Below are 22,028 nucleotides of genomic sequence, written 5' to 3' on the forward strand. Positions count from 1 at the left end.
CAGAATACAACTCTGAGATCCGTCTTCTCCAGATAGCCATTAAATACAGAAAAACCATGGCAGTCGTTGAAAGAAGAGACATGACTCCCCCCACCGCACAAAAAGAAACCAAACCCTACAACCCCTCCCTTGCACAAAAACTAATGGATCACCCACCTAGAAAACGGCAGCTAGAACATTAAACTTTTAACCCCAACCCCCTCCCATGCAAAGAAAAACAGTGACAAGGTCTCATACTGACCAGACTACTCAGAGGCAATTGGAGTAGGAGTGTAAAGATCCTGTTGTTATGGCGCACGTAGGTCCCAGTGATGTAGGAAGAACAGGTAAAGAGGTTCTGCTGAGGGAATTTGAGCAGCTAAATTAAAACTCAGAAATGAAAAAGTAATTATCTCTGGATTGCTACCTGAGCCACGTGCAAATTGGCATGGGATTAAGAAGGTCAAACAGCTAAATGTGTGGCTCAGGACTGGTGTGGGAGAAATGGGTTTGAATTTGTGGGACATAGACACCACTATTAGGGAAGGAGGAAGCTGTTCTGATCGGGTGGACTCCACTTCAACCATGCCAGGATTAGGGTCCTGGGAAACCTCATAACTAGGGCTGTGGATAGGGTTTTAACTAAACAGCAGGGGATGGACTCAATAGCTTGGAAAAGTATGGATAAAGTAAAAGGGAAGGCAAGAGCAGGAGAGGTCATTGAAGTCTCAAGAATAAAGAACAAGATAGAAAGATTTGAAAGTGATAGAAGTTTATCTTCAGGTAACATGGAGGAACAAGTTGAAAAGAATGGTGATGAATGCAGGACTGCAGGTTTTATACTTGAATGCATGCAGAATATGAAATAAAATAGATGATTTTGTAGTGCAGGTATGAGTGAGTATCACTGAATCATAGTTGAAAGGATCAAAGTTGGAAGGTTAACATCAAAGAACGCACATTGTTCTAAAAGGACAGAAAGGTGGGCAGATGGGGTGGGGAGGCTTTTAGGTATAAAATGTAATCAAATCCTTGGAAAGAAGAGACATAGGATCAGAAGATGTAGAATCCTTTTGTGTAGAGTTAAGAAACTGCAGGGAATAAAAAGACTGTGATGGGAGTGATGTACAGGCCTCTGAACTATAGCCAGGATGTGGGATACTAACTATAGTCAGTTCATTATTTTGTAGCTATTCATCTTGTTCAAGATTCCTCCATTTCTATGATATTCCAGTTACTCTTCAGCTTGTTTGCTGTTGAAACCTACATTCTTTCTTTCTTTACCTGTAGATTCAACAACAGTGATACTCTCCTGGCCAAGCTCATTTGTTTTACCCTCTGTTAACTTAAGTTTATTCAGAGTAACAGTACGTCTGTCCAGAGCCAAGCCTGACCTCACTCATTACCCCAGTGCTCATTGGGCTGCATTGTACATAATACACCATCACGTCAAATTTAAAATTCTGACCCACATTTACAAGTTGATAATTTTTTTCCCTGTCACTGTAATCTCCTCCAACGTACATCTTTCAGGAAAACACCATTTCAGAGGAACCACAGCACTCTGTGGCAGAGTAGAACCATATATTCCTCCATCTCCCCATTCATTTTATTTATTTATTTTTTATTAATGATACAGCACGGAACAGGCCCTTCTGATCCATTAAGTCGCATTGCTTGGCAACTCACCTATTTTAACCCTAGCCGAATCACAGGACAATTTAAAATGACCAATTAACCTACTAGCTGGTATGGATTTGGACTGTGGGAGGAAACCGGAGCACCCAGAGGAAACCACGGATTCATGGGAAAGATGTGCAGACTCCTTACAGAGAATGTTAAAATTGAGCTCTGAACTCCGATGCCCTGTGGTGTAATAGTGTGTAATAGTGTTGCACTAACTGCTGCACTACTGTGACAATCCTTCATGCCTATAATCAACATTGAAGGATTCTGTCCCTCAATGACTACAACCTCATCCATCCCTCTTTCCCGGTTTTAAATCTAAAATGTTTTTTATTCATCTTCCCTTCTATTACCTGTGGCTTGCTTTAAGTTTGGGTGTGACCACATTGCTGAGATGGAATTGCTCAAAACGTTTCATCCAAATAGAAAGTTGCTTCAGTCCCTTTGAGAGAACCTAGTGTTTGTGCATTATCATTTATGAGCATTATGTGAAAGAGCAATGTGTAGAGAGAGGGTATGTGTGAACTGTTGTTCGATTAGTGTAATGGCACACCCAAATGATTCCTCAACACACCATGAGGAATTGATCAAGCCTGAGATTCATTGGGTTTATGCAAAAGTTCTTCTGTTCCTGTGAGAGATCAGGCTTGGAGGAGTCATGACACAGAATGCTCTTTCAACAGCAATTCTTTGTGCTGTCTGCCAGTGAAATTATGGTCACTCTCATGGGGACTTATAATTCAGCAGCACGGTTCTTACCTTGTGATGCTTAGTTTTGTTTAAATACCGGTTTGAATATATTAAAACATGTTGGAAAAAATAGCTTGCATGGTGGAGATCAACACTCATCATATTATAGGGGTTGAACTTACTCTGTCTGGGATCTGCTTGCATGTTCTTCTGGAGTAGAGCTGTTACATTCACCACCTTCTCACAACTTGACATTAATTATTAAACTAATGAGCCTTGGGCTTCTGTCTCTATAGAAACCTGACCAAAAAAATATATATGTTGCAGCTCTTTGGCTTTCTTTCCCTTCTCTTTCTGTTTGGTGGATTGTTGGTAACAATTCGTTTACGTTGATAAATCATTCTCAGCAATCCCTGAGGGCCTATCAGATCTAACCTTTGCTTCTACCAGAACAACATCTTTTAGCTGGTAAATTCGGATGTGATCTACCTTTGCATTTTGAAACATCTATTCAACTTGCAGGTGATTTCACTTTTAGTTGTTTTTTAGAGGAATCCTAGAAAAACATAAAATTTCAGTGAAGTGAATGTTTGGCCAAAGGTAATAAATCACCTCCACTGAAGAACCAATGTGATGAACAATGAGTCTGTTTCCCTTTAGTGTACTGCTTTGAAACTCAGAAACAGGGATTATTATAGGCAGAGTTAAAATGCTTAAATAGCTATATGTTTGACTTATTGTTTGCAGCGGTACTAAGTGAATATAATTAGTGTGATAAATATAAATTAATCTGTTCATAATTACAAATCCATGTTGCCTTTGTTAAAAGAGATTACTGAACTGTCCTGTTCAACATCCGTAGGCTTAGTGAAAGGAAACTATATTAAGTTATATAGAAATCCAAGGTGATAACTGCTCTAAATCATTTTAACCACACCAGATCTTACTTCTACTTCACACGTGGTCACATGGTTCACAGAGAACGGGATCAAACCATAAGGAAATGTAATCTTGAACGTTCCATTTATCAGCACTCAGTTTCAAAAACAGTAACACAATTTTTCCCAAAATGTGTTTCTTTGAAATATTAGACTGAAGTTTTTCAGAACTGAAATTAACACAGTGATTTTTAATTTCCGCACTGATTAAGCACACATCTGTTATTTATAATAACTTTGGCTTCAAATCAGTGATCAGAGCCAAAATCCATGTTCTGATATTATGGTAAAGTGTGCATATTAGACCTTTCCTGATTTTTTTTCTCCTGGCAGGTCATGGCATGACAGAAAGCATTTTGTTAGAGAGGAAACAAGTATTATGGCAAATAGCCATTTTGTGAAATTACTTTTTGATTGATTTATAATTCTTAAATTTAGAAGTAGTATCGCTATACAATTCTACTCAACAAAACTTTATGGTAACTTCAAATGACATGAAACGTAGACATGTTGTAACATATAGTTCTTGAGATAAAAGATCTGAATGCCCAAACCACTGTACCATCCTTTAGAGGGCGGTATAGGCTATTACCAGTGCATGCTATGAGAGTGCTACATTTATATTTTTTAATATAATATTTTCTTGGCCCAAATATATTTTATTCATAAAGATGCAATTATATAAATCGAACATTCATTTGTCACCATTTACTGTTCTTAGCACAACATGACATTTGTTTACAAATTTTACATTATGCAAGCAATAAATGAATTTTTCATTCTCAAATACTCTCATCAGTGGTTCAGGGCCCAGACTCTGTGTCCAGGAGCACAAGGACCCTAAGCTGTGTCCTTTCTCCAAGAAACTTCATTGTCAGCTGCACCATGCCTCATCGTCTCTCTGGCACATAGTCCTGCACGTTGGAATATGCCAGTTTACAGCGTTCGGTTGCAGATAAGTCTTTGCACCGGAAGAGCAGTAAATTTTGGAGAAGTTAGAGCAGGTCATCTTCCAGCAACAGTCTGAATTCTGAGCAGAATCCGTTGTTCCATGGCTGTCGCTGCCGAAGATGAGCCTTGACCAAGACCACTCCATATTTCTTTGCAGACCTATTTGGCATAAATGCTCTCTGGAAGGAGATGGATGATGGATTAATTTGCATTGCGGTTGCCTTGAGGATAGAGTGCAGTGGCATCGAGATTCTAGCTGCGCATGAAGGATCTGACAGGTTAGGGCCCTCCTTACCACCAGCCAAGAAAGGCCTTGATGCTGTTTGAAAGTTCTGGTGATGAGGCATTCTGCCAAATGACTTTGACAGTCTGCTCAGGGAACTGTCGGACAATATCCACTGTATTCTTTTCCCACAGGGCTTCCCAGACGTTCCATGCAGACCACTGTATGATTAATGTGTGGTTAGACGTGTTTTTTTTCTCCAACTTACCACTACCCTTGGCCAAAAGGTGCTGAGGCAAAAAGAAGCTGGTGTTGGAAGTGAGATCTGCTGTCAGTAACAATTCTCTTCAAAAAAAAGCATGCGGGTGACTGGCCTTTCCATACTGTCACACTGGATTGCATTACAATGCTCCTGCAAGATACTGTCTGAGACAGGTTGGTGCAAATGTTCAAGTTGATAAAATTTTAAATCAATAACAATATTTGTTGTGTCCAAGTGATTCACTATAAGTGCTGCTGGTAACTGAAGGAATACACTCTTTCAATAGGCAGAAAGAACTTATTGTATGGAATTCACAAGGCAAGATGAAAAAGATTATATTAAAAATCAATAAATTTGATTGAAAAAATAGTATGTGCTTGATTCTTCCATTGTTACTCTTACGGCACAACTTAAAAGCAAAATCTGGAAGCATTTATGTTCAGTGATTTGTGATCAAACTACAATTACTGGTGGTCTTTTTTTCCTCTTTCTTGTCCTTCTCTGTTCATCATATACAGCCTTCTATTTACATTAGTAGTGCAATAATGTAAAGTCTCCACTCTGTGATGACAAAACTGCACTCTCAGGTAATGGAGGCTATGCAGTTTTTTTGAGAAATACCAATAATTTGAGGAAGATGCCTAGAATAAAAATAATTTTAAACATATAATAGCATGATTACCCAGCACAAGTGTACTCCTGCTGAGGTACAGTGACAAATAGCCTCCAATTTTCTCTGATACTAAGTCTAATACCGCTGTGCCTTTAGGTGTGAACTGAATTATTCAGCCGATATTTTGCTCAGTCAAACTTAACCAAGATTGAAGTCTTCAACCTTAGCAGATGAGGCAGTTTGACTAACATCAATTCGTAATTATATTTGGTCCCTTGAATATAATAAAAGTGTTGATTTTTTGGGGACAGTTCTACACCATTGCTGATAGGCAACTCAGAGCATATGAATGAAATAGTAACCAATGAAACAATGAAAATCTCTGACCAGTCTCTTATTATATTTATTAATAGTATTAAAGAGTTACATTCGAAAATAGGTATGTGTACCACTTGTCAGTACATACTGTAAAACAATTCTAGATACTTAGTTATTTATTGATGTAGTGCAGAGTAGGCCTTCCAGCTCTTGGAAACACGCTGCCCCAGCAACCCCCGACAACGTCAACTATCCTGTGATTGGGCTCAGGTTAATTTACAGTGACTAATTAAACTACCAGTACAACCTTAGACTGTCGGAGAAAACTGGGATGACCAGGGAAAACCCACACATTCCACGGGGAGGAGAACAGAGACTCCTTACAGATGATGCTGGAATTGAACTCCTAACTCCGATGGCACAAGCTGTAATAGGTTCACACTGACCGCTACGCTACCAGAGCTATCTTTAAAACTCTCTGTTATCTATTTCAAATTTAATCATACAGTTCTAAACTGGGGATAAAATTGTGCCACTAAACTTTTATGCAGTATTGTAAGTCACAATTGTTAAGTAACATCTTAGATGGATAGGTTAGATATATTCTGAAGCTTATTGGAAATGAGGTTTTGAATAGGCTGCAATTGCTTTCTATTCCATCATACATTAAAGCCAGCAGTTTCTTTCCATTAATGTCAGTTACTGGCTTGCAAGTAGAAAAACCTCAGAAAATTTAAAGAAAATAAATTGCTCATTCAGATGGAGCAATGACTAAATATCTAAAGTGCTTTCATTGAAAACGTATGGCTGAATATTTAATTTTACTGAAATCCATAAGTGTCAGAACTCTAATTTGTAAGAAGAGATAACTTAGTAGTCTTACTCCTTTGTACTGCTCCAATATGTTCGCTGGAAGTAATAGGATAGTCCAAGTGAAAAATTGCATTAGTAACCTTTAGACAGAATCTGTGACCAAATGACTGAAGTTTATAAGCCAAAGTTTGTGAAATATGTGGATCTCTCCCTTGATGATCATCCTTCAAGGTGTAAAAATCAGAGTATTTGTTTTCAAAAACATGAATTGAGCCTAGTACGCCATTGTGGGAAACTAAAAGCTAATAACAGATTGGCAGCCTCTACCTGAGCACACCAAATTGTGAAGATAATGGAAAATAAAATAAGACACAATGCACATTGGTTGCATTACTTTCTGAGCTGTGTTTATCTACAATTAAGCTTAATTTCACCCCTAACTGACACTGAGGTATAGACGTGATGCAGAGTACAACATTAATTAAGTTTTGAAGAAAACAATTAATATCAGAAATAAGCCCATTGATGCATCAGAGAATCATTGTTCTTGAATAGGCATCTAAATGAATAGACTTCTGGGACTAAGCTATAAGATATAGGAGCAGAATTAGGCCATTTGGCCCATCAGGTCGGCTCTTCCATTTCATCATGGCTGATACAATTTTCCTCTCAGTTCCAATCTCCTGCCTTCTCTCCGTATCCCTTCATGCCCTGACCAATCAAGAATCTAAACCTCTGCCTTAAGTATATATAAAGACCTGGCTTCCACAGCTGCTTGTGGCAAAGAATTACACAGATACACCATTCTCTGCCTGAAGAAAATCCTTCTTATCTCTGTTCGAAAAGGACACTCTTCCATTCTGAGGCTATGTCCTCTGGTCTTAGACTTTCCCAGTATAGGAAACATCCTCTTCACGCCCACTCTATCAAGGCCTTTCACCATTTGATAGGTTTCAATGAGATCTCCCATCATTCTTCTGAATTCTAGTGAATACCGGCCCAAAGCCATCACATACTCTTCATATGACAAGCCATTCAATCCTAGAATCATTTTTGTGCATCTCCATTGAACCCTCTCCAGTTTCCTTTCCAATATAAGGGGCCCAAAACTACTCACAATATTTCAAATGAGACCTCTCCAGTGCTTTATAAAGTTCCAGCATTACACCCCTGCTTTTATATTCTACTCCTCTTGAAATGAATGCTAACATTGCATGGGGCTTCCTCACCACAGACTCAACCTGCACATTAACCTTTAGGGAATCCTACAGAAGGACTCCAAAGTCCATTTGCACCTCAGTTTTTTTTTGTATTTCCTCTCAATAGTCAACCCTTTCATTTCTTCCACCAAAGTGCACGACCATACACTTCTCGACACTGTATTCCTTTTGCCATTTATTTGTCCATTCTCCTAATCTGTCTAGGTCCTTCTGTAGCCTCTCTACTACCTGCCCTTCCACCTATCCTCATCATCTGCAAACATTTCAACAAAGCTGTTAATTCTATCATCCAAATTATAGACATATAACATAAAAATAATTAGTCCCAATACAGACCCCTGTGGCACATCACTAGTCTCTGGCAGCAGCCAGAAAAGGTCCCTTTATTCCCTTTTTTTGCCTCCTGCCAATCAGTCACTACTTTATCCATACTGGAAACTTTCCTGTAATACCATGGGCCTGTAGCTTGTTAAGCAGCCTCATGTGTGGCGCCTTGTCAAATGCCTTCAGAAAATCCAAGTACTGTACACAACATCAACCAGTTCTCCTTTGTCTATCCTGCTTGTTATTTCCTGAAAGAGTTCCAACAGATTTGTCAGGCAAGGTTTTCCCTTGAGGAAACCATGCTGACTATGGCCTATTTTATCATGTGTCTCCGAGTACCCTTCGTAATCAACTCCAAACTCTTCCCAACTACCGAGGTCAGACTAACTGGCCTATAGTTTCCTTTCTTGTGTCATTTTCCCTTCTTGAAGAGTGGAGTGACATTTGCAATTTTCAGTCTTCCAGAGCCATTCCAGAATCTTATGATTTTTGAAAGATCACTACTAATGCATTCACCATCTCTTCAGCTACCTCTTTCAGAACTCTGGGATGTACACTATCTGCAGAGTCCAAGTGACCTATCTACATTCAGACCTTTCAGTTTCCCAAGAACCTTCTCTCTAGTTATGGTAACTTCACACACTTCATGTCCCCTGACACCTGGAACTTCCACCATACTGCTAGTGTCTTCCACAGTGAAGGCTGATGCAAAATATTTATTCAATTCATCCGCCATTTCATATCCCCCCATTACTATCTTTCCCACTCAATTTTTCAGTGGTTCAATATCCACTCTCACCTCTCTTTTACACTTTGTGTATCTGAACAAAATATTGGTATCCTCTTTAATATTATTGGCTAGCTTACTTTCGTATTCTATCTTTACCTTCTTCATGACTTCTTTTAGTTGCCTTCTACTGGTTTTTAAAAGCTCCCAAATCCTCTAACTTGCCACTAATTTTTGTTTGATCATATGCCCTCTCTTTGGCTTTTATGCATGCGAAGTAGATATTTGAACTTGCAAAGTCTAGGCTGGATAACTGAAATAATATTATTTTGTGCGGAGGGGAGGTGTTGTACATTTTCTTTTCACTAAGCAAAATATTGCCATTAATATGAATCTGATTTTGCTAATGCTAATATTTGGGGGAAATGTGGTCTGGATTATCCTTAATATTGGTGATCATGGATTTAATTTCATTAGTCTTTGCTTGTGTATAAGCTTACCTGTTCTTGATATCTTTATTTTAACAGAATGAATAAATTATTTAGTCTCCAGTGGAACAGACTGAATAATTCTTGTCCTGTTCTTTAAATAACTTTATCATTTGGGATGTAAGAGATACTCATTGTTATTTATTTTTGCTTAGGTCTGGAACTTATCAGGTTTTCATTTTGATATTGCACCTGAACAAACTGTTCAAGATTCATGATAATGTTTTACACAGATAACGTATTCTGTCTTGACTGCCATGACATTTAATTCTATAGATCTGCCCATCATCCACATGGAACTACATAATCGTGCCACAAAAACATAAGATGCTTGGAAACGAATGCCTGCCTGTAATATTCCCCTTCCAACTGAACTCAATAGAAAGACAATATACATAGTCTCTATATCTATTAGTACATAGATTGATTTCACCAGATTTGAATTGGATCTCCATTATTTACCAAATACAAAAGCAAATCTTGAGGGAAATTGGACTTATAAATTCAAAGAGTCAAAAACATACAGAGTTGTCACTGGATCCAATATTTTTTGAACAATTGCACCTCACATTAAATTACAGACTCCATTTCTGTTTCCAACCCAGCCTCACTTTCCTGTACAGTCACTTCAATGGAAAGAAAAATCTGACAAGGTGTTTAATGAAGGGTTGATTTGATACCATGCATATTGCACATGCACTGAAATTGAATTCAATCTTTTCATTACTGGAGTGTTGTATTTTGCAAGGAACTTGTTACAAAATTCTGTATCTAGTGAGATTATGGTATGCACCAAAGAATTTTTAATAATTTCTCCAGGTTTTGGGTAATTATTGAAGGACCTGGTGAACCAACCCTTGTATTTATTAATTAATTTTAATAGGGTTCTGTGTGGTAAATTGCAGGCTTTATTGTTTGTGCCCTTTAACTGAATTTTTTTTTGCACTAATGACATTCCAGAGAATATTAATGCAAATAAACTTCAGCTATTGGCAAATAAGAGATATAAAATCCCATCTAGATGCTTTACACCTTTTTGCACGTTCAGGATTGATGTTAGGTAGTTCTGGAGCATGATGGATAGACTACGGCCTGCGAGTATCAGTTCAAACAGAAACCACACATGGAAGCTCACAGCTGCAACACATCTCCATATCCGATAAAACCCCCACAGCATCGGTGATTAGGTGACCATGGACTTTTCCATAACTCAGGAGAAGCGTCACTTTTTATTCCTTGATTCTTATTGTTCTTTGTTTACACTAGTTGCCTGAAATTTAATCAGTATGTGCACTAGCTGTGCTTTATATTCCCACAGGAAGGACAAACTGTGATTGCTATTCCCCACAGTATAATCACGTGCCATTCATGTTAGTTTACCAGCAGCTCTCCATATGTTTCTTTGTATTAGCATAATCGATTACTCACCCTTTCTAGCCTAAATGATATATTAAGTGCCTTTTCTTTGCATTCCTAATTTGATAATATGTTGGTTGAAGAATGCATAGCCAGTGATTACCATTGAGTGGAATACTTTGATCTCAAATAGCTTTTGATAGGAAAACATACTTGCCGGTGTTGCTGGTTACGTTTTAATGGAACTGACAGCTAAGGTGTTCAGAGACTTTGTTCATCTGTTAGATGTTAAAAATTTCATCAGTTGTGCATACTTGTGAAAAAAACTGTTCTTAGCAAAAGGAACTACGATGCTAAGAAATGTTGCAGATTACAAAATATTAATTCTTGTTTTCAGCGTATCCTTACTCCATTATGTCAGAAAAATGAACCAGAGACCTACTATTAAGTTATGTATTTTTCCATTATTCTGTTTATTTCCCTGGAGGAAGCACAAACTATAGAGATTGACATAAATTGTGCAATTTCTCCCAGTATTTATGATACCTGTGCTTTTTGACTTTACAAATGTAATATTGCATTTCAACACCTTGCTGATGGCTTAAGAAAGGCCTCCTCATACATTGGCACATCCTGTGCACCACTTCCCTGTGTTCATTCCAATCAATGCCTCTGGTGAGAAGAAAGCCAACTTGGACAAATGAGCCAACCCCATCTGAACCTGCTACCAAGTCTTTTTTTTGTTGTGCCATTGCATACAAGAGCCGAAAGTATTCAAGTTTGGAAAAGATTTGTACCATCCTTGTCCTAGTGTTTTTGACTTTCTTGTTGGTGTTCATTACTGGCACAAAATGGTTTATTGTGACTAGAACGTATGATAATGAAATGTCAAGTTTATTTGATCTAAGAAGGAAGAGCCCCATTGGCTTCCACATTCCTAGACCTTTAAATAATGTGGCCTCTGAAAGACTGGCTCTTGGGACTCAGGAAGAAGCTACAATATTTATACATGTGCTCACAACCATTTTGTTCCAAAAGCTCCTCCATTTTCAAACTTCACCATCTCCTCTTCTGCCTTTTCCTCAGCCATGATGTCACATTTAAAATAGTCTATGACAGAGAATTCAACACAGTCCTTTATCTACTGCAGATCTGAAGTTGATATCAATGAAGGAACTCTAAAGTAATCTCCTATGCACTTCAATTGATTAACATTCAGCATTGTTTATTGTAAGAACAAGGCAAAGAAAAATATCCAGCGGAGTTCTATCGCACTCTAATATATTTTAATGATTCACACATGTTAGGTCATATTTGAATTCAATTTGGCCTCTCTACTCTTCATTGTTGTTACTTCTGTCCTAATTAAACAAAAATTGTTATATTTCTGTGGTCTACTGACCATAATATTATCATTCACTGGCTTATTGCCCAGTCTATGATTTAAAGAGCATAATATTTTCATGAATTCTTCAAAATGTCAAAAATACCAGATGTGTTTTACTTTGTTAACTTTTAAAAGTACAATGAATTTGTAGATATCTAAACATTTAGACTAGAGAAAATGTCAAAATTAATAGATTGCAAAAACCAATCACTGAAACTGAATTCAAGAAATAACTAAAAGGAATCTGTGTTTCATCAGAATGCAGACAAAAGGTTATGTCTGTCACTTAGAGGGGAAGAGATTGTGCAGTTCATACTAATACACTGAGGATAAGAATGACATTTGACATCCAGATTTTAAATTGTCTTGTACTAAAATGCATTAGTATTTAAAAGACTTTCAAAAAGGTTATATTTTCCAAAAACAATCACTGAATTGGTATTGTTTTCTGATCTGGGTTTAATCTTTCTGAAACACACATCAAGGTAAAATGCAGAATTTTTAGTGAAGGAACAGATTTTTCTTGAACTGTTACCTGACAGCTGTAGTAGGAAAGTGTAAGCAGAAATAGCGATCAACTTTTCTGCTGAAAATTGTAAAGCCAAAGGGCCGGATTTAGCAGATCACCAAAACCGAAAATAAAAGTTGAGATATATGGGTTGAGTGACTTCAATTTTGAATTTCAGGTGTATACACTAGAGATGCTTGAAGAGTAATGAGATTAAAAGCAACACACACAAAATGCTGGAAGGACTCAGCAGGTCAGGCAGCATCTATGGAAACGAATAGATAGTCGATGTTTCGGGCCGAGACCCTTCTTCAGACTGAGAAAGAAGGGAGAAAATACCAGAATAAAGAGGTGGGGGAGGGGAAGGAGGCTAGCTGGAAGGTCATAGGTGGAGCAAAGTGGGTGGGAAAGGTCAAGGGCTGGAGAAGAAGGAATCTGATAGGAGAGAAGTGTGGACTATGGGAGAAAATGAAGGAGGAGGGGACCTGGGGAAAGTGCTAGGCAGGTGAGAAAAGGTAAAAGGTCAGAGTGGGGAATTGAGGGGGGGGGTGGGGGAATTTTTTTACCGGAAGGAGAAATTGATATTCATGCTTTCAGGATAGAGGATACCCAGTCAGAATATAAGGTGTTGCTCCTCCACGCTGAGGGTGGCCTTATCTTTGCACAAGAGGAGGCCAGAGACTGACTTAAGGAAATGGGAATCGGAATTAAAATGTTTCAACTAGTCAGAATAGGAGTCGACACGTTGGAAAGGGAATGGGAAATCTACACCTTCATGAGTTTTTATTCTTGGCAGAGAACTTGCACCTGTTGGGTGGTGTTGATCACATTCCGTAATTCTGGCTGTGTGTTCTTCCTCAATATTCAAAAATCCATTCATCCATTGATGATTGTTTCTTCAGCTGCATAAGCCATTACTCCTGGATCATCTCTACTTCTGTCTCAATTATCTGCTTAACTTCTATCTGTTTGGCCCAGATTTTGCTGCTTTTCGTCATATTTCCCCATGTTGCTTGTGAGAAGATTTTCATTGATAAAGCTCCTGTGAACTTCCAACTGCCTATGCAGTTTGTGGGAATAAACAGAACATTGAATAAGATCACTGAGTTGCCCTGATCGTGTAGATACCTGCTTTCTGCATATTGAGCATTCTCAACATTTTTTTCTCTAATTAGATATATGTGGAAATATCTAATTCTCCACAATTAGACCATGCTAGCCTTTATGAGAGGAAATGGCCATAAGAACTAAATAGTTAGTTCTACTGTAAAAGCCCTTTACCTACATCTACTTATATATTCAGCCTGAACACTGAAATAACATTTGATTTGATCAGGTACTTGGGAGGCCAGTTCAATCAGTGGAAATGTGTAATAAAAAGCCTGGAGGACTGAAATAAAAACAGAAAATTCTATAAATATTCAGCAGGGTATATTAAGTATTCCAGGTTATCATTATCAATGTTTCTCTTTCCACAGCTGCCTAACCTGTTAAGTATTTCCTGTAACATAATAATACAACAGAAATATAGTAATATCTGCCAGTGTGCTCCATTTCTGCAATTTACACCTGGCAGTGAATTTCCAAAGCAGAATTTAAAATGTAGTTGCAACCTAATATGTGAGTTTAGTGCAAAACGATGAAGATAAACTACTTCCATGCAGGTTTTAGGTGATTCTTCGTATATCCTATATTTGTTTTGGTTCCCTCTAAACAAAGTCGTCTTTCTGTTCCTCAAAATTCACTAATATTTTGTTATTTAGAGGCAATCAGAAGTTGCAGGAGAACCTAGACCAGCTGGAAAAATGGGCTGAAAAATGGCAGATGGAATGTAATGCTGACAAGTGTGAGATGTTGCACTTTGGTAGGACCAGCCAGGGTTGGTCTTACTCAGTGAACAGCAGGTCACTGAGGAGTGCTGTAGAACAAAGGGAGCAAGGAATGCAGGTTCATAATTCATTGAAGACAGTGTCACAGGTAGATCGGGTTGTAAAGAAAACATTTGGCACCTTGGCTTTCATAAGTCAAAGTATTGAGTATTGAATCGATGTTAATTGGAAGTTGAAAACGATGTCAATGAGGCCTAATTTGGAGTATTGTGTGCAGTTTTGGTCACCTACCAACAGGAAAAATGTAAATAAGGTTCATAGAGTACAGAGAAAATTTACAAGAATGTTGCCAGGACTTGAGGACCTGAGTTATAAGGAAAGATTGAGTAGGTTAGGACTTTATTCCTTGGAACATAGAAGACTGAGGGGAGATTTGAGAAAGGCATACAAACTATGAGGGGTATAGATAGGGTAATTGTGAGCAGACTTTTTCCGCTGAGGGACTATAACTAGAGGTCATAGCTTAAGGATGAAAGGTGAAAAGTTTAAGGGGAACATGAGGGGAAACTTCTTCACTCAGAGGGACTTGAGTGTGTGGAACGAGCTGCCAGCGCAAGTTGATGCATGCGAGCTCAATTTCAATGTTAAAGAGAGGTTGAATAGTACATTGATGATAGGGATATGGAGGACAATCGTGCTGTGGCAGTTCAATGGGAGTAGGCAGATTACATATTTTGGTACAGATTAGATGGGCCAAAGGGCCTGTTTCTATGCTGTACTTTTCCATGACTCTAGAAACAATCTACTGCTTTCTGCCATATCTTTATGTCATTGTATTAAACACAGAATCCTGTAAATTATATTATCATATGGTGGAATTATGTTCTTGGACACTAGCATTAAGCAGTAATACAGTAATATCTGCCAGTTGTGCTCCATTTCTGCAATTTACTTCTGGCAATGAATTTCCAAAGCAGAATTTAAAATGTAGCTGCGACTTAATATGTGAGTGTAGTGCAAAAGGTTGATGGGGAACTTCTTCCCCGCAGGTTTTAGCTGAGTCTTCCTATTTATCAGTTAGTATCTTGGTGTGTATGTGTGGTATTCTCAATAATTTATCAAAATAATTCCTATATTGTGAAACTTAACTTGCACGTGGTAATTGAAGGTCTTACTAGGGTTAGTTAGAGGGATATTATGTCCTTTTGGCCTTTGTGTTCTGAAACTTTTGAGATCAAACCTTAGAATTTAAAAAGTACTTCTAGTGTGTCATTCTCTGCAGTCAGGTTATTGAAAAAATGCTCAAGAAAAGCATAAAAGGATGAGTTGAGATAGTACTGAATGAGCAATTTTACTCCGTGCTACTTCCTGGCAAACAACTGAGCTGTATATTTCCCCTACTAACATTCTGGCAAGCTGGTTAACTCCACAATATCATGAGCTGATTAATTGTACAAGATCTCCAGCAAACTGAATAATAGCATTAAAAAATAGAAAAGCAAAATTTTACTGGGTAATTTTTTTTGTATTCGAAGTCTTTCTGACTAGATATCAAGCTTGTACCTTCTGTCTTGATATTTGCACGTAATTTTTTTAGCATTGTACTGCTATTTCCAGAGTTATTTAGATATGAAGCTGACAGATTTTATATGTTTAAATGGTGATAAATTATTTAGTTTGAATTATATTCACTCTGATCAGGTTGCATTTGAAATCTGCTTTAAATCTGATCTGGTATCTGCGTTTAGACTTCTAAAGGGATGTGTGGGACACTTGCAATCTGTTTGAACTTGTCCATTCCTATGAAGTTACATATTTTTAATGGTATGTAAGTTGGAGGCTGCTCCCACCTAATTCAATGCCCCTAAACTACGCCCTTGAAATATTTTCAAGTGTGGCAAAACTTTAGTGTAGATAAGGTGAAGTAGGTGCTATGCTTAATCTATGAAGTGTATAAATGTATACAGATTTTTCCATGATTTCCTTTACAATCTTAAATGATCCTTAGTTCACTTCAGATGAAATATTGTTGAAAGTGAAGTTATTAACAACACAAAGAGAAAATAAAGGGCAAGGCAACCTCCTGACTATTTCAAAGACCTTGCACATTTCTGGGAAATCTGTGGAGATACAAAACTATAATGGCACTTTATTTGAGTATCAACATAAATGTAACATTACTTCTCTCAACAGAAATGGTCAAATTACCCATTTCTTCCCACTGTGTAACATGATCTGCTATACCATGAAATTGCACATACTCCTGAATAAAGCAGTAAGTGGGGAAAATAATCTTTCATTCCAATCATCTCTTGCAGTGATATGACCTGATGCCCGTGCTGTATGTGATTGTTGATAATATCAGCTGATAGCAGAAAACTGTGTGGAAATAACCGTGAACTTAAGAGAGCATGTAACAAAATAAACACACCAAAAATTTGCATTCCTCTATAGATATTCTCTAATGAATGCTGGTAACATTGTTAATTTTTCCACATATTTGTGAATTATAAATGCTTCATCATCTTGTTTCATAGCAACCTACTTACTTTGATAAGTAGAATTTTATTAATCATTGCAGCAATCACCCATCCCAATTAAACCAATTAATTCATAGGGCAAGAGCCCATGTAAACCATTGTTCTCTTTCGGGTGTACCAAAGCCAAGTGTAGACTATAAATTGGTTCTTTTCAGAAGAAACCCTCACTGACTTGTTTAATCATCACATCAATTTCACATTTCCTGACTAAAATTGAATCCACCATTGTCCTGCAAGTAATATTATTCTTTTTTCTTCCATGAATAATGTTAGATAAGCCATAGGGTCTTGTTTGGACAGGAATGCAATGTTGTAATACTGTTTTATTAGACCACACTGTTAACTATTAATCACCATGTACATCTAAATAATATCAATTCCCATAGATATGAATTATCCCCATCAATTAATCATGATCATTGTACTATTTATGTTCTTATCCAATAATCTGCTGGAAGAACTCAGCAGGTGGTACAGCATCTGTGGGAGGAAAGAAACTGTGGATGTTTTGGGTCAAAACACTGTCTCCTACGCATCTAATTTGTGTACCTAAATGAAAATGTAAAACAATGTAGTTAGAGAAGAAAGTTCGATAGGTCTACCTCTTTTGCTATGTTGCCTTAAACCTTGCTGTAGTACCCATTGTTTTCATGAGTAAGGATATTGTTTAAGGTCAGCTGTGTCCAAACTCTGCTGGTGTTCTCTAAAACTGACCCACGGATTGTAAATTTATTGCCAGTTCCTGCAAGAAGACATTTAATTCGTCTGTTCTGATCGCATGCTGACACAAGTAATATGTAAAAAAAAGAGCAAAAAAAAACTGCTGGTGACCTGAAGTAAAAACAGAAAATGCTGCAAGTATTCAAAGAAGAGTTATGCTTTCTGGTCAGTGACGTTTTATAGTATGACCTGAAATAATGACAATATATGCCCCTCTCCATGGATGCTACCTAACTAGTTGAGTATTTCTAGCATTTTCTGCTTGGGAAACTCAAATGTATAACTGTACTAAAGGGACTACTGCTTTATGAATGGATATTAATACACAAAACACATGGAATACAAGCTGATATTTTTAAACCATCACAGAAATACAGAAAAAGGTGAAATGTGTTAATAAAAAGTCTGAAGAATCGTGGATATTTGGGGAGGGGAGAATTGCATATGGTGCATGTGGAGAACTAACTCCCCCCCCTATCATCAGTATAGCAAGAGGAGGGAATAAAAAATAAACTTAGGGGGCAAAGTGTTGAAACAGAATGGCAATGGTGGACAAGCTTAAGGAAAATCCCAAAACATTTTATTAATATATTAAAGGCAAGAGAAAAGAAAGAATAGGACCCATTGAGGGCCAGAAAGCAAAACTGTTCAAGGAGCCAGAGAATGAAAGAGAGATCTTTAACAAATATGTTTCATCTGTAGTCACTGAGGAGAAGGACGTTGTACTTTAAGAATTCAGGGTGTGAAACAGTGAAATTCTCGAAATGCTAACTTGAGAACAGAGGAAATACTATACTCTTTTTGGGTGTAAAGTTTGATAAATCTGCAGGGTCTGATGAGTTCTATTCCAGACTACTTTGTGGATGAAATTGCTGGAGCCCTGATGGAGATATAGTCATAGTCATACTTTATTGATCCTGGGGGAAATTGGTTTTCATTACAGTTGCACCATAAATATTTAAATAGTAATAAAACCATAGATAGTTAAATAGTAATATGTAAATTATGCCAGGAAATAGGTCCAGGACCAGCCTATTGGCTCAGGGCATCTGATCCTCCAAGGGAGGAGTTGTAAAGTTTGATGGCCACAGGCAGGAATGACTTCCTGTGACGCTCTGTGTTGCATCTCGGTGGAATGAGTCTCTGGCTGAATGTACTCCTGTGCCCAACCAGTACATTATGTAGTGGATGGGAGACGTTGTCCAAGATGGCATGCAACTTAGACAGCATCCTCTTTTCAGACACCACCATCAGAGAGTCCAGTTCCATCCCCACAACATCACTGGCCTTACGAATGAGTTTGTTGATTCTGTTGGCAATATATGGCAATATAGGATATATCAGACCATATATCTGGTTGCAGAAGAAATCCCAGGTTTCTAAAGAACAGAACCATTGTACCTTTATTCAAGAAAGGCAGCAGGAATAAACAAGGTAAAGGCCAATGAGTAAGTATTAGTAGAAGGGCAGTTATTTGAAAAAGTTTTGATGAACAGTTCAGCTGTACATTTGAAAAGGCTGGAATTAATCAAAGGTAATCAAACGAAAATTGTTGAGGGAGACATGAGGAAATCTGCAGATGCTGGAATTTCAAGCAACACACATAAAAGTTGCTGGTGAACGCAGCAGGCCAGGCAGCATCTATAGGAAGATGTGTGTTGTTAAGGGAGATCCTGTTTGACCAGTTTGGCTGAATACTTTGCAAAGATAATAAAGTGTATTGATAAGAGCAATCCCATTGACCTTGGCGTGCAAGGGTTGCAGAACAGGTAGATTGGGTGGTGAATAAAGCATCTGAGAGACTGTCTTCATTTGTCAGAGCATAACATATAAATTTCATAAATCATTAGTTCGACCAGCTCTAGTACTGTTTGCAATTCTGATTACTAGTACAACAGATGCAGAAGAGGTCTTCCAGGATATTGCCTAAATTGAGCATCTTAGTAACAAGGAGAGACTAAATAGGCTGAGTTTGTTTATCTTGGAGTGAAGGAGTTTGAGGGAGGACCTAACAGAGAAACCCAAAATTATAAACGGTTTAGATAGGCTAGGTAGTTGGAAACCTTGTCCATTATGGAAGGCACCTAAGACCAAAGGATCTAAGTCTAAGGTTTAGAGGGGCCCTGAGGGAAAAAAATTCCATCTATGATGTAGTTGGAAACTGGAGTGCACTGAAAGAAGAGACTCATGACATTTAATAAGCATCTTCTAGTGGACTCTTAACTGCACTGATGTACAGAGAGATCTTGAGGTGCAAATTCTGACCTCCCTGAAAATGGCGAGGGGCATAGAGTAAAAGAGTTAGGGAGTCATGATGCTGTTGTATAAAACTTCGGAGTTTTACTCACAGTTCTGGCGCCCCCGTTCCAGGAAAGATGTAAAGGTTTTGGAGAAGGCACAGAGCTATCTACTAGGAATCTGCTTGGCTTAGAGGGTATAGGCTACAAAGAGGGTTTGGCATGCTTTGATTGTTTTCTCCAGAGAATGAAGGGAGACCTGATAGAAGCTCATAAAATTTTGAGAGGCATAGATAGGGTAGATAGCTAGAATCTTTCTCCTTGGTATGAAGTGTTGAATTTTAGAGAACTTAAGGAGAGAGCGGAAAGTTTAAAGGGAATGTGTGGGGTGAGTATTTTCTTTACACAGAGAGCAGTAAGTGCTTGGAACATGCTGCCAAGGGTGGTAATGGAAGCAGATGTGATAGGGGCAATCAAGAGGCTGTTAGATAGGCACATGAGTATGTGGGGAAGTGAGGAATATGGATCTTGTGCAGGTAGAAGTGATTAGTTTAATTTGGCATTATACTGTTCCATGTTCACTGAATCACCAAAGCATAGAAGGCTACAGACCAAGTGTATACTTGATGATTAGCATGAATAAATGGGCAAAGGGCCTGTTTCTTTTCTGTATAGCTCTCTATATAGTTGAAATTCAGGTGAACAAACACACTCTAAGACATTGTTGGGATGAGGAGCGCAATAGTTTGTATTTTAACATTAGTTATAGTAATAGTATTTTAATATAACAAAATGTCCCAAGATATTTTAGAACATTAAGAATCAAAATTTGAAATCTTGTCACTTATGTATGTGGATATTAGGGGAGAATACCAGAAGCTTAGTCAAAGAAGTGGATTTCCAGGAATATCTTAGAAGAATAACAGTATAAGCCAGAAAGAACTCAGAAATACCTTTCAGACTTTGGGGCTTATAGACATGGACACTCAGGGACATATTTAAAACCAGTGATTCTCAAAATACTATTCATTGGCAAATCACCAAAAATGTTGAAGGTTATAATGCAGGTGATTATGTGTTTGGAGAGGGATAAGATTCAGAATAATTTATTTATTACATGGACATCGAAACATGCAGTGAAATAGTCATTCATATTAACAAAAACACACCCAAAGGTGTGCTTTGGGCAGCCTCTATGTGTTGCCACACATCTGGCACCAGCATAGCACACCCACCATGCTGGGGAGAATGACACAGAACACAACTAAGATCTAGATCGATTTGAAAATAGAATAAAAAAGCAGATTCTGGAAAACAAGGAAAATGCTAGAATCATCCACAATTCAGGCAGAAAAGAAAAAGGTCAGAAAGGAAAAAAAAAACAAAATTCCAGGTTGAAGACCCTTCTTTAGAATTGAAGAAAAAGGTAAAACTTTAGGTTTTGAAAACCAGTTTAATATTTCTTTTCCCAGTTCTTTCAAAAGGCTTTCAACCTGAAATTTTGCTTTTGTATTTCTTTTCACAGACCTGCTGAGGAATTTCTAAAACAGTGAGAACTTTAAAAATGGCACCTTCCTTAAATGGGTGCAGATGAAAGGTATCAGGTGGGTTACTGGGATCTCCTATGAATTAGGAAGGAATTGAGCTGGATTTAATAGCTTTTTACTTCGCAGTATCAATTAGGAGTATCTTTATTGAATGTCAGGCAAGTAGCCTACAAATTTAAGGATTTTCAAGGAGATAGTGGTTCAGAGAGGTGGCGGTGAGGTAGAACCAGGTATCGTGAATATGCGAAGAGAATTAATCATATATTTTTGCAAATCAGAAATGGAGGCATCCTAGAATGGATAGATTGTGGATGGAGGTCATAGGTAAGAGTGCAGCTTATCTCCTTTCATTGTCTGCAATTAGAGTACTGGTGCATTGGTAGAAAGAGGTAATGAAGGAATTTTCTATGGTCAACCATGGAAGTGGCAGCATTTAAGATGCTTTGGGATATATTGTCTGAGACATTATCACATAGAATTTCATCAATGACTTTGATAAGAAGCACTTTTGAAAAGTGCGGAAACCCTGCAACTGTTGTTGGAGAGATCTATCAACTCCTGGGGCAGTAGGTTTACTCCATGAAACACCTAATGCAGTCAGCATTTGCATAGTAGGAGGTCCTCCTAAATCGGCTGTTGTAGTAAATTTATATACTGCATTAATAGTTGACT

General features: G+C 37.9%; 1 protein-coding gene across 3 annotated transcripts in view; it reads left to right on the forward strand.

The window, feature by feature from the left end:
* Nucleotides 1–22,028, forward strand: part of LOC134349309 (pro-neuregulin-2, membrane-bound isoform-like) — a 144,286-nt gene that overhangs the window by 35,291 nt on the left and 86,967 nt on the right. The gene's annotated exons all lie outside the window — the stretch shown is intronic.

Source organism: Mobula hypostoma, chromosome 7 (genome assembly GCF_963921235.1).
Source record: "Mobula hypostoma chromosome 7, sMobHyp1.1, whole genome shotgun sequence".
NCBI lineage: Eukaryota > Metazoa > Chordata > Chondrichthyes > Myliobatiformes > Myliobatidae > Mobula > Mobula hypostoma.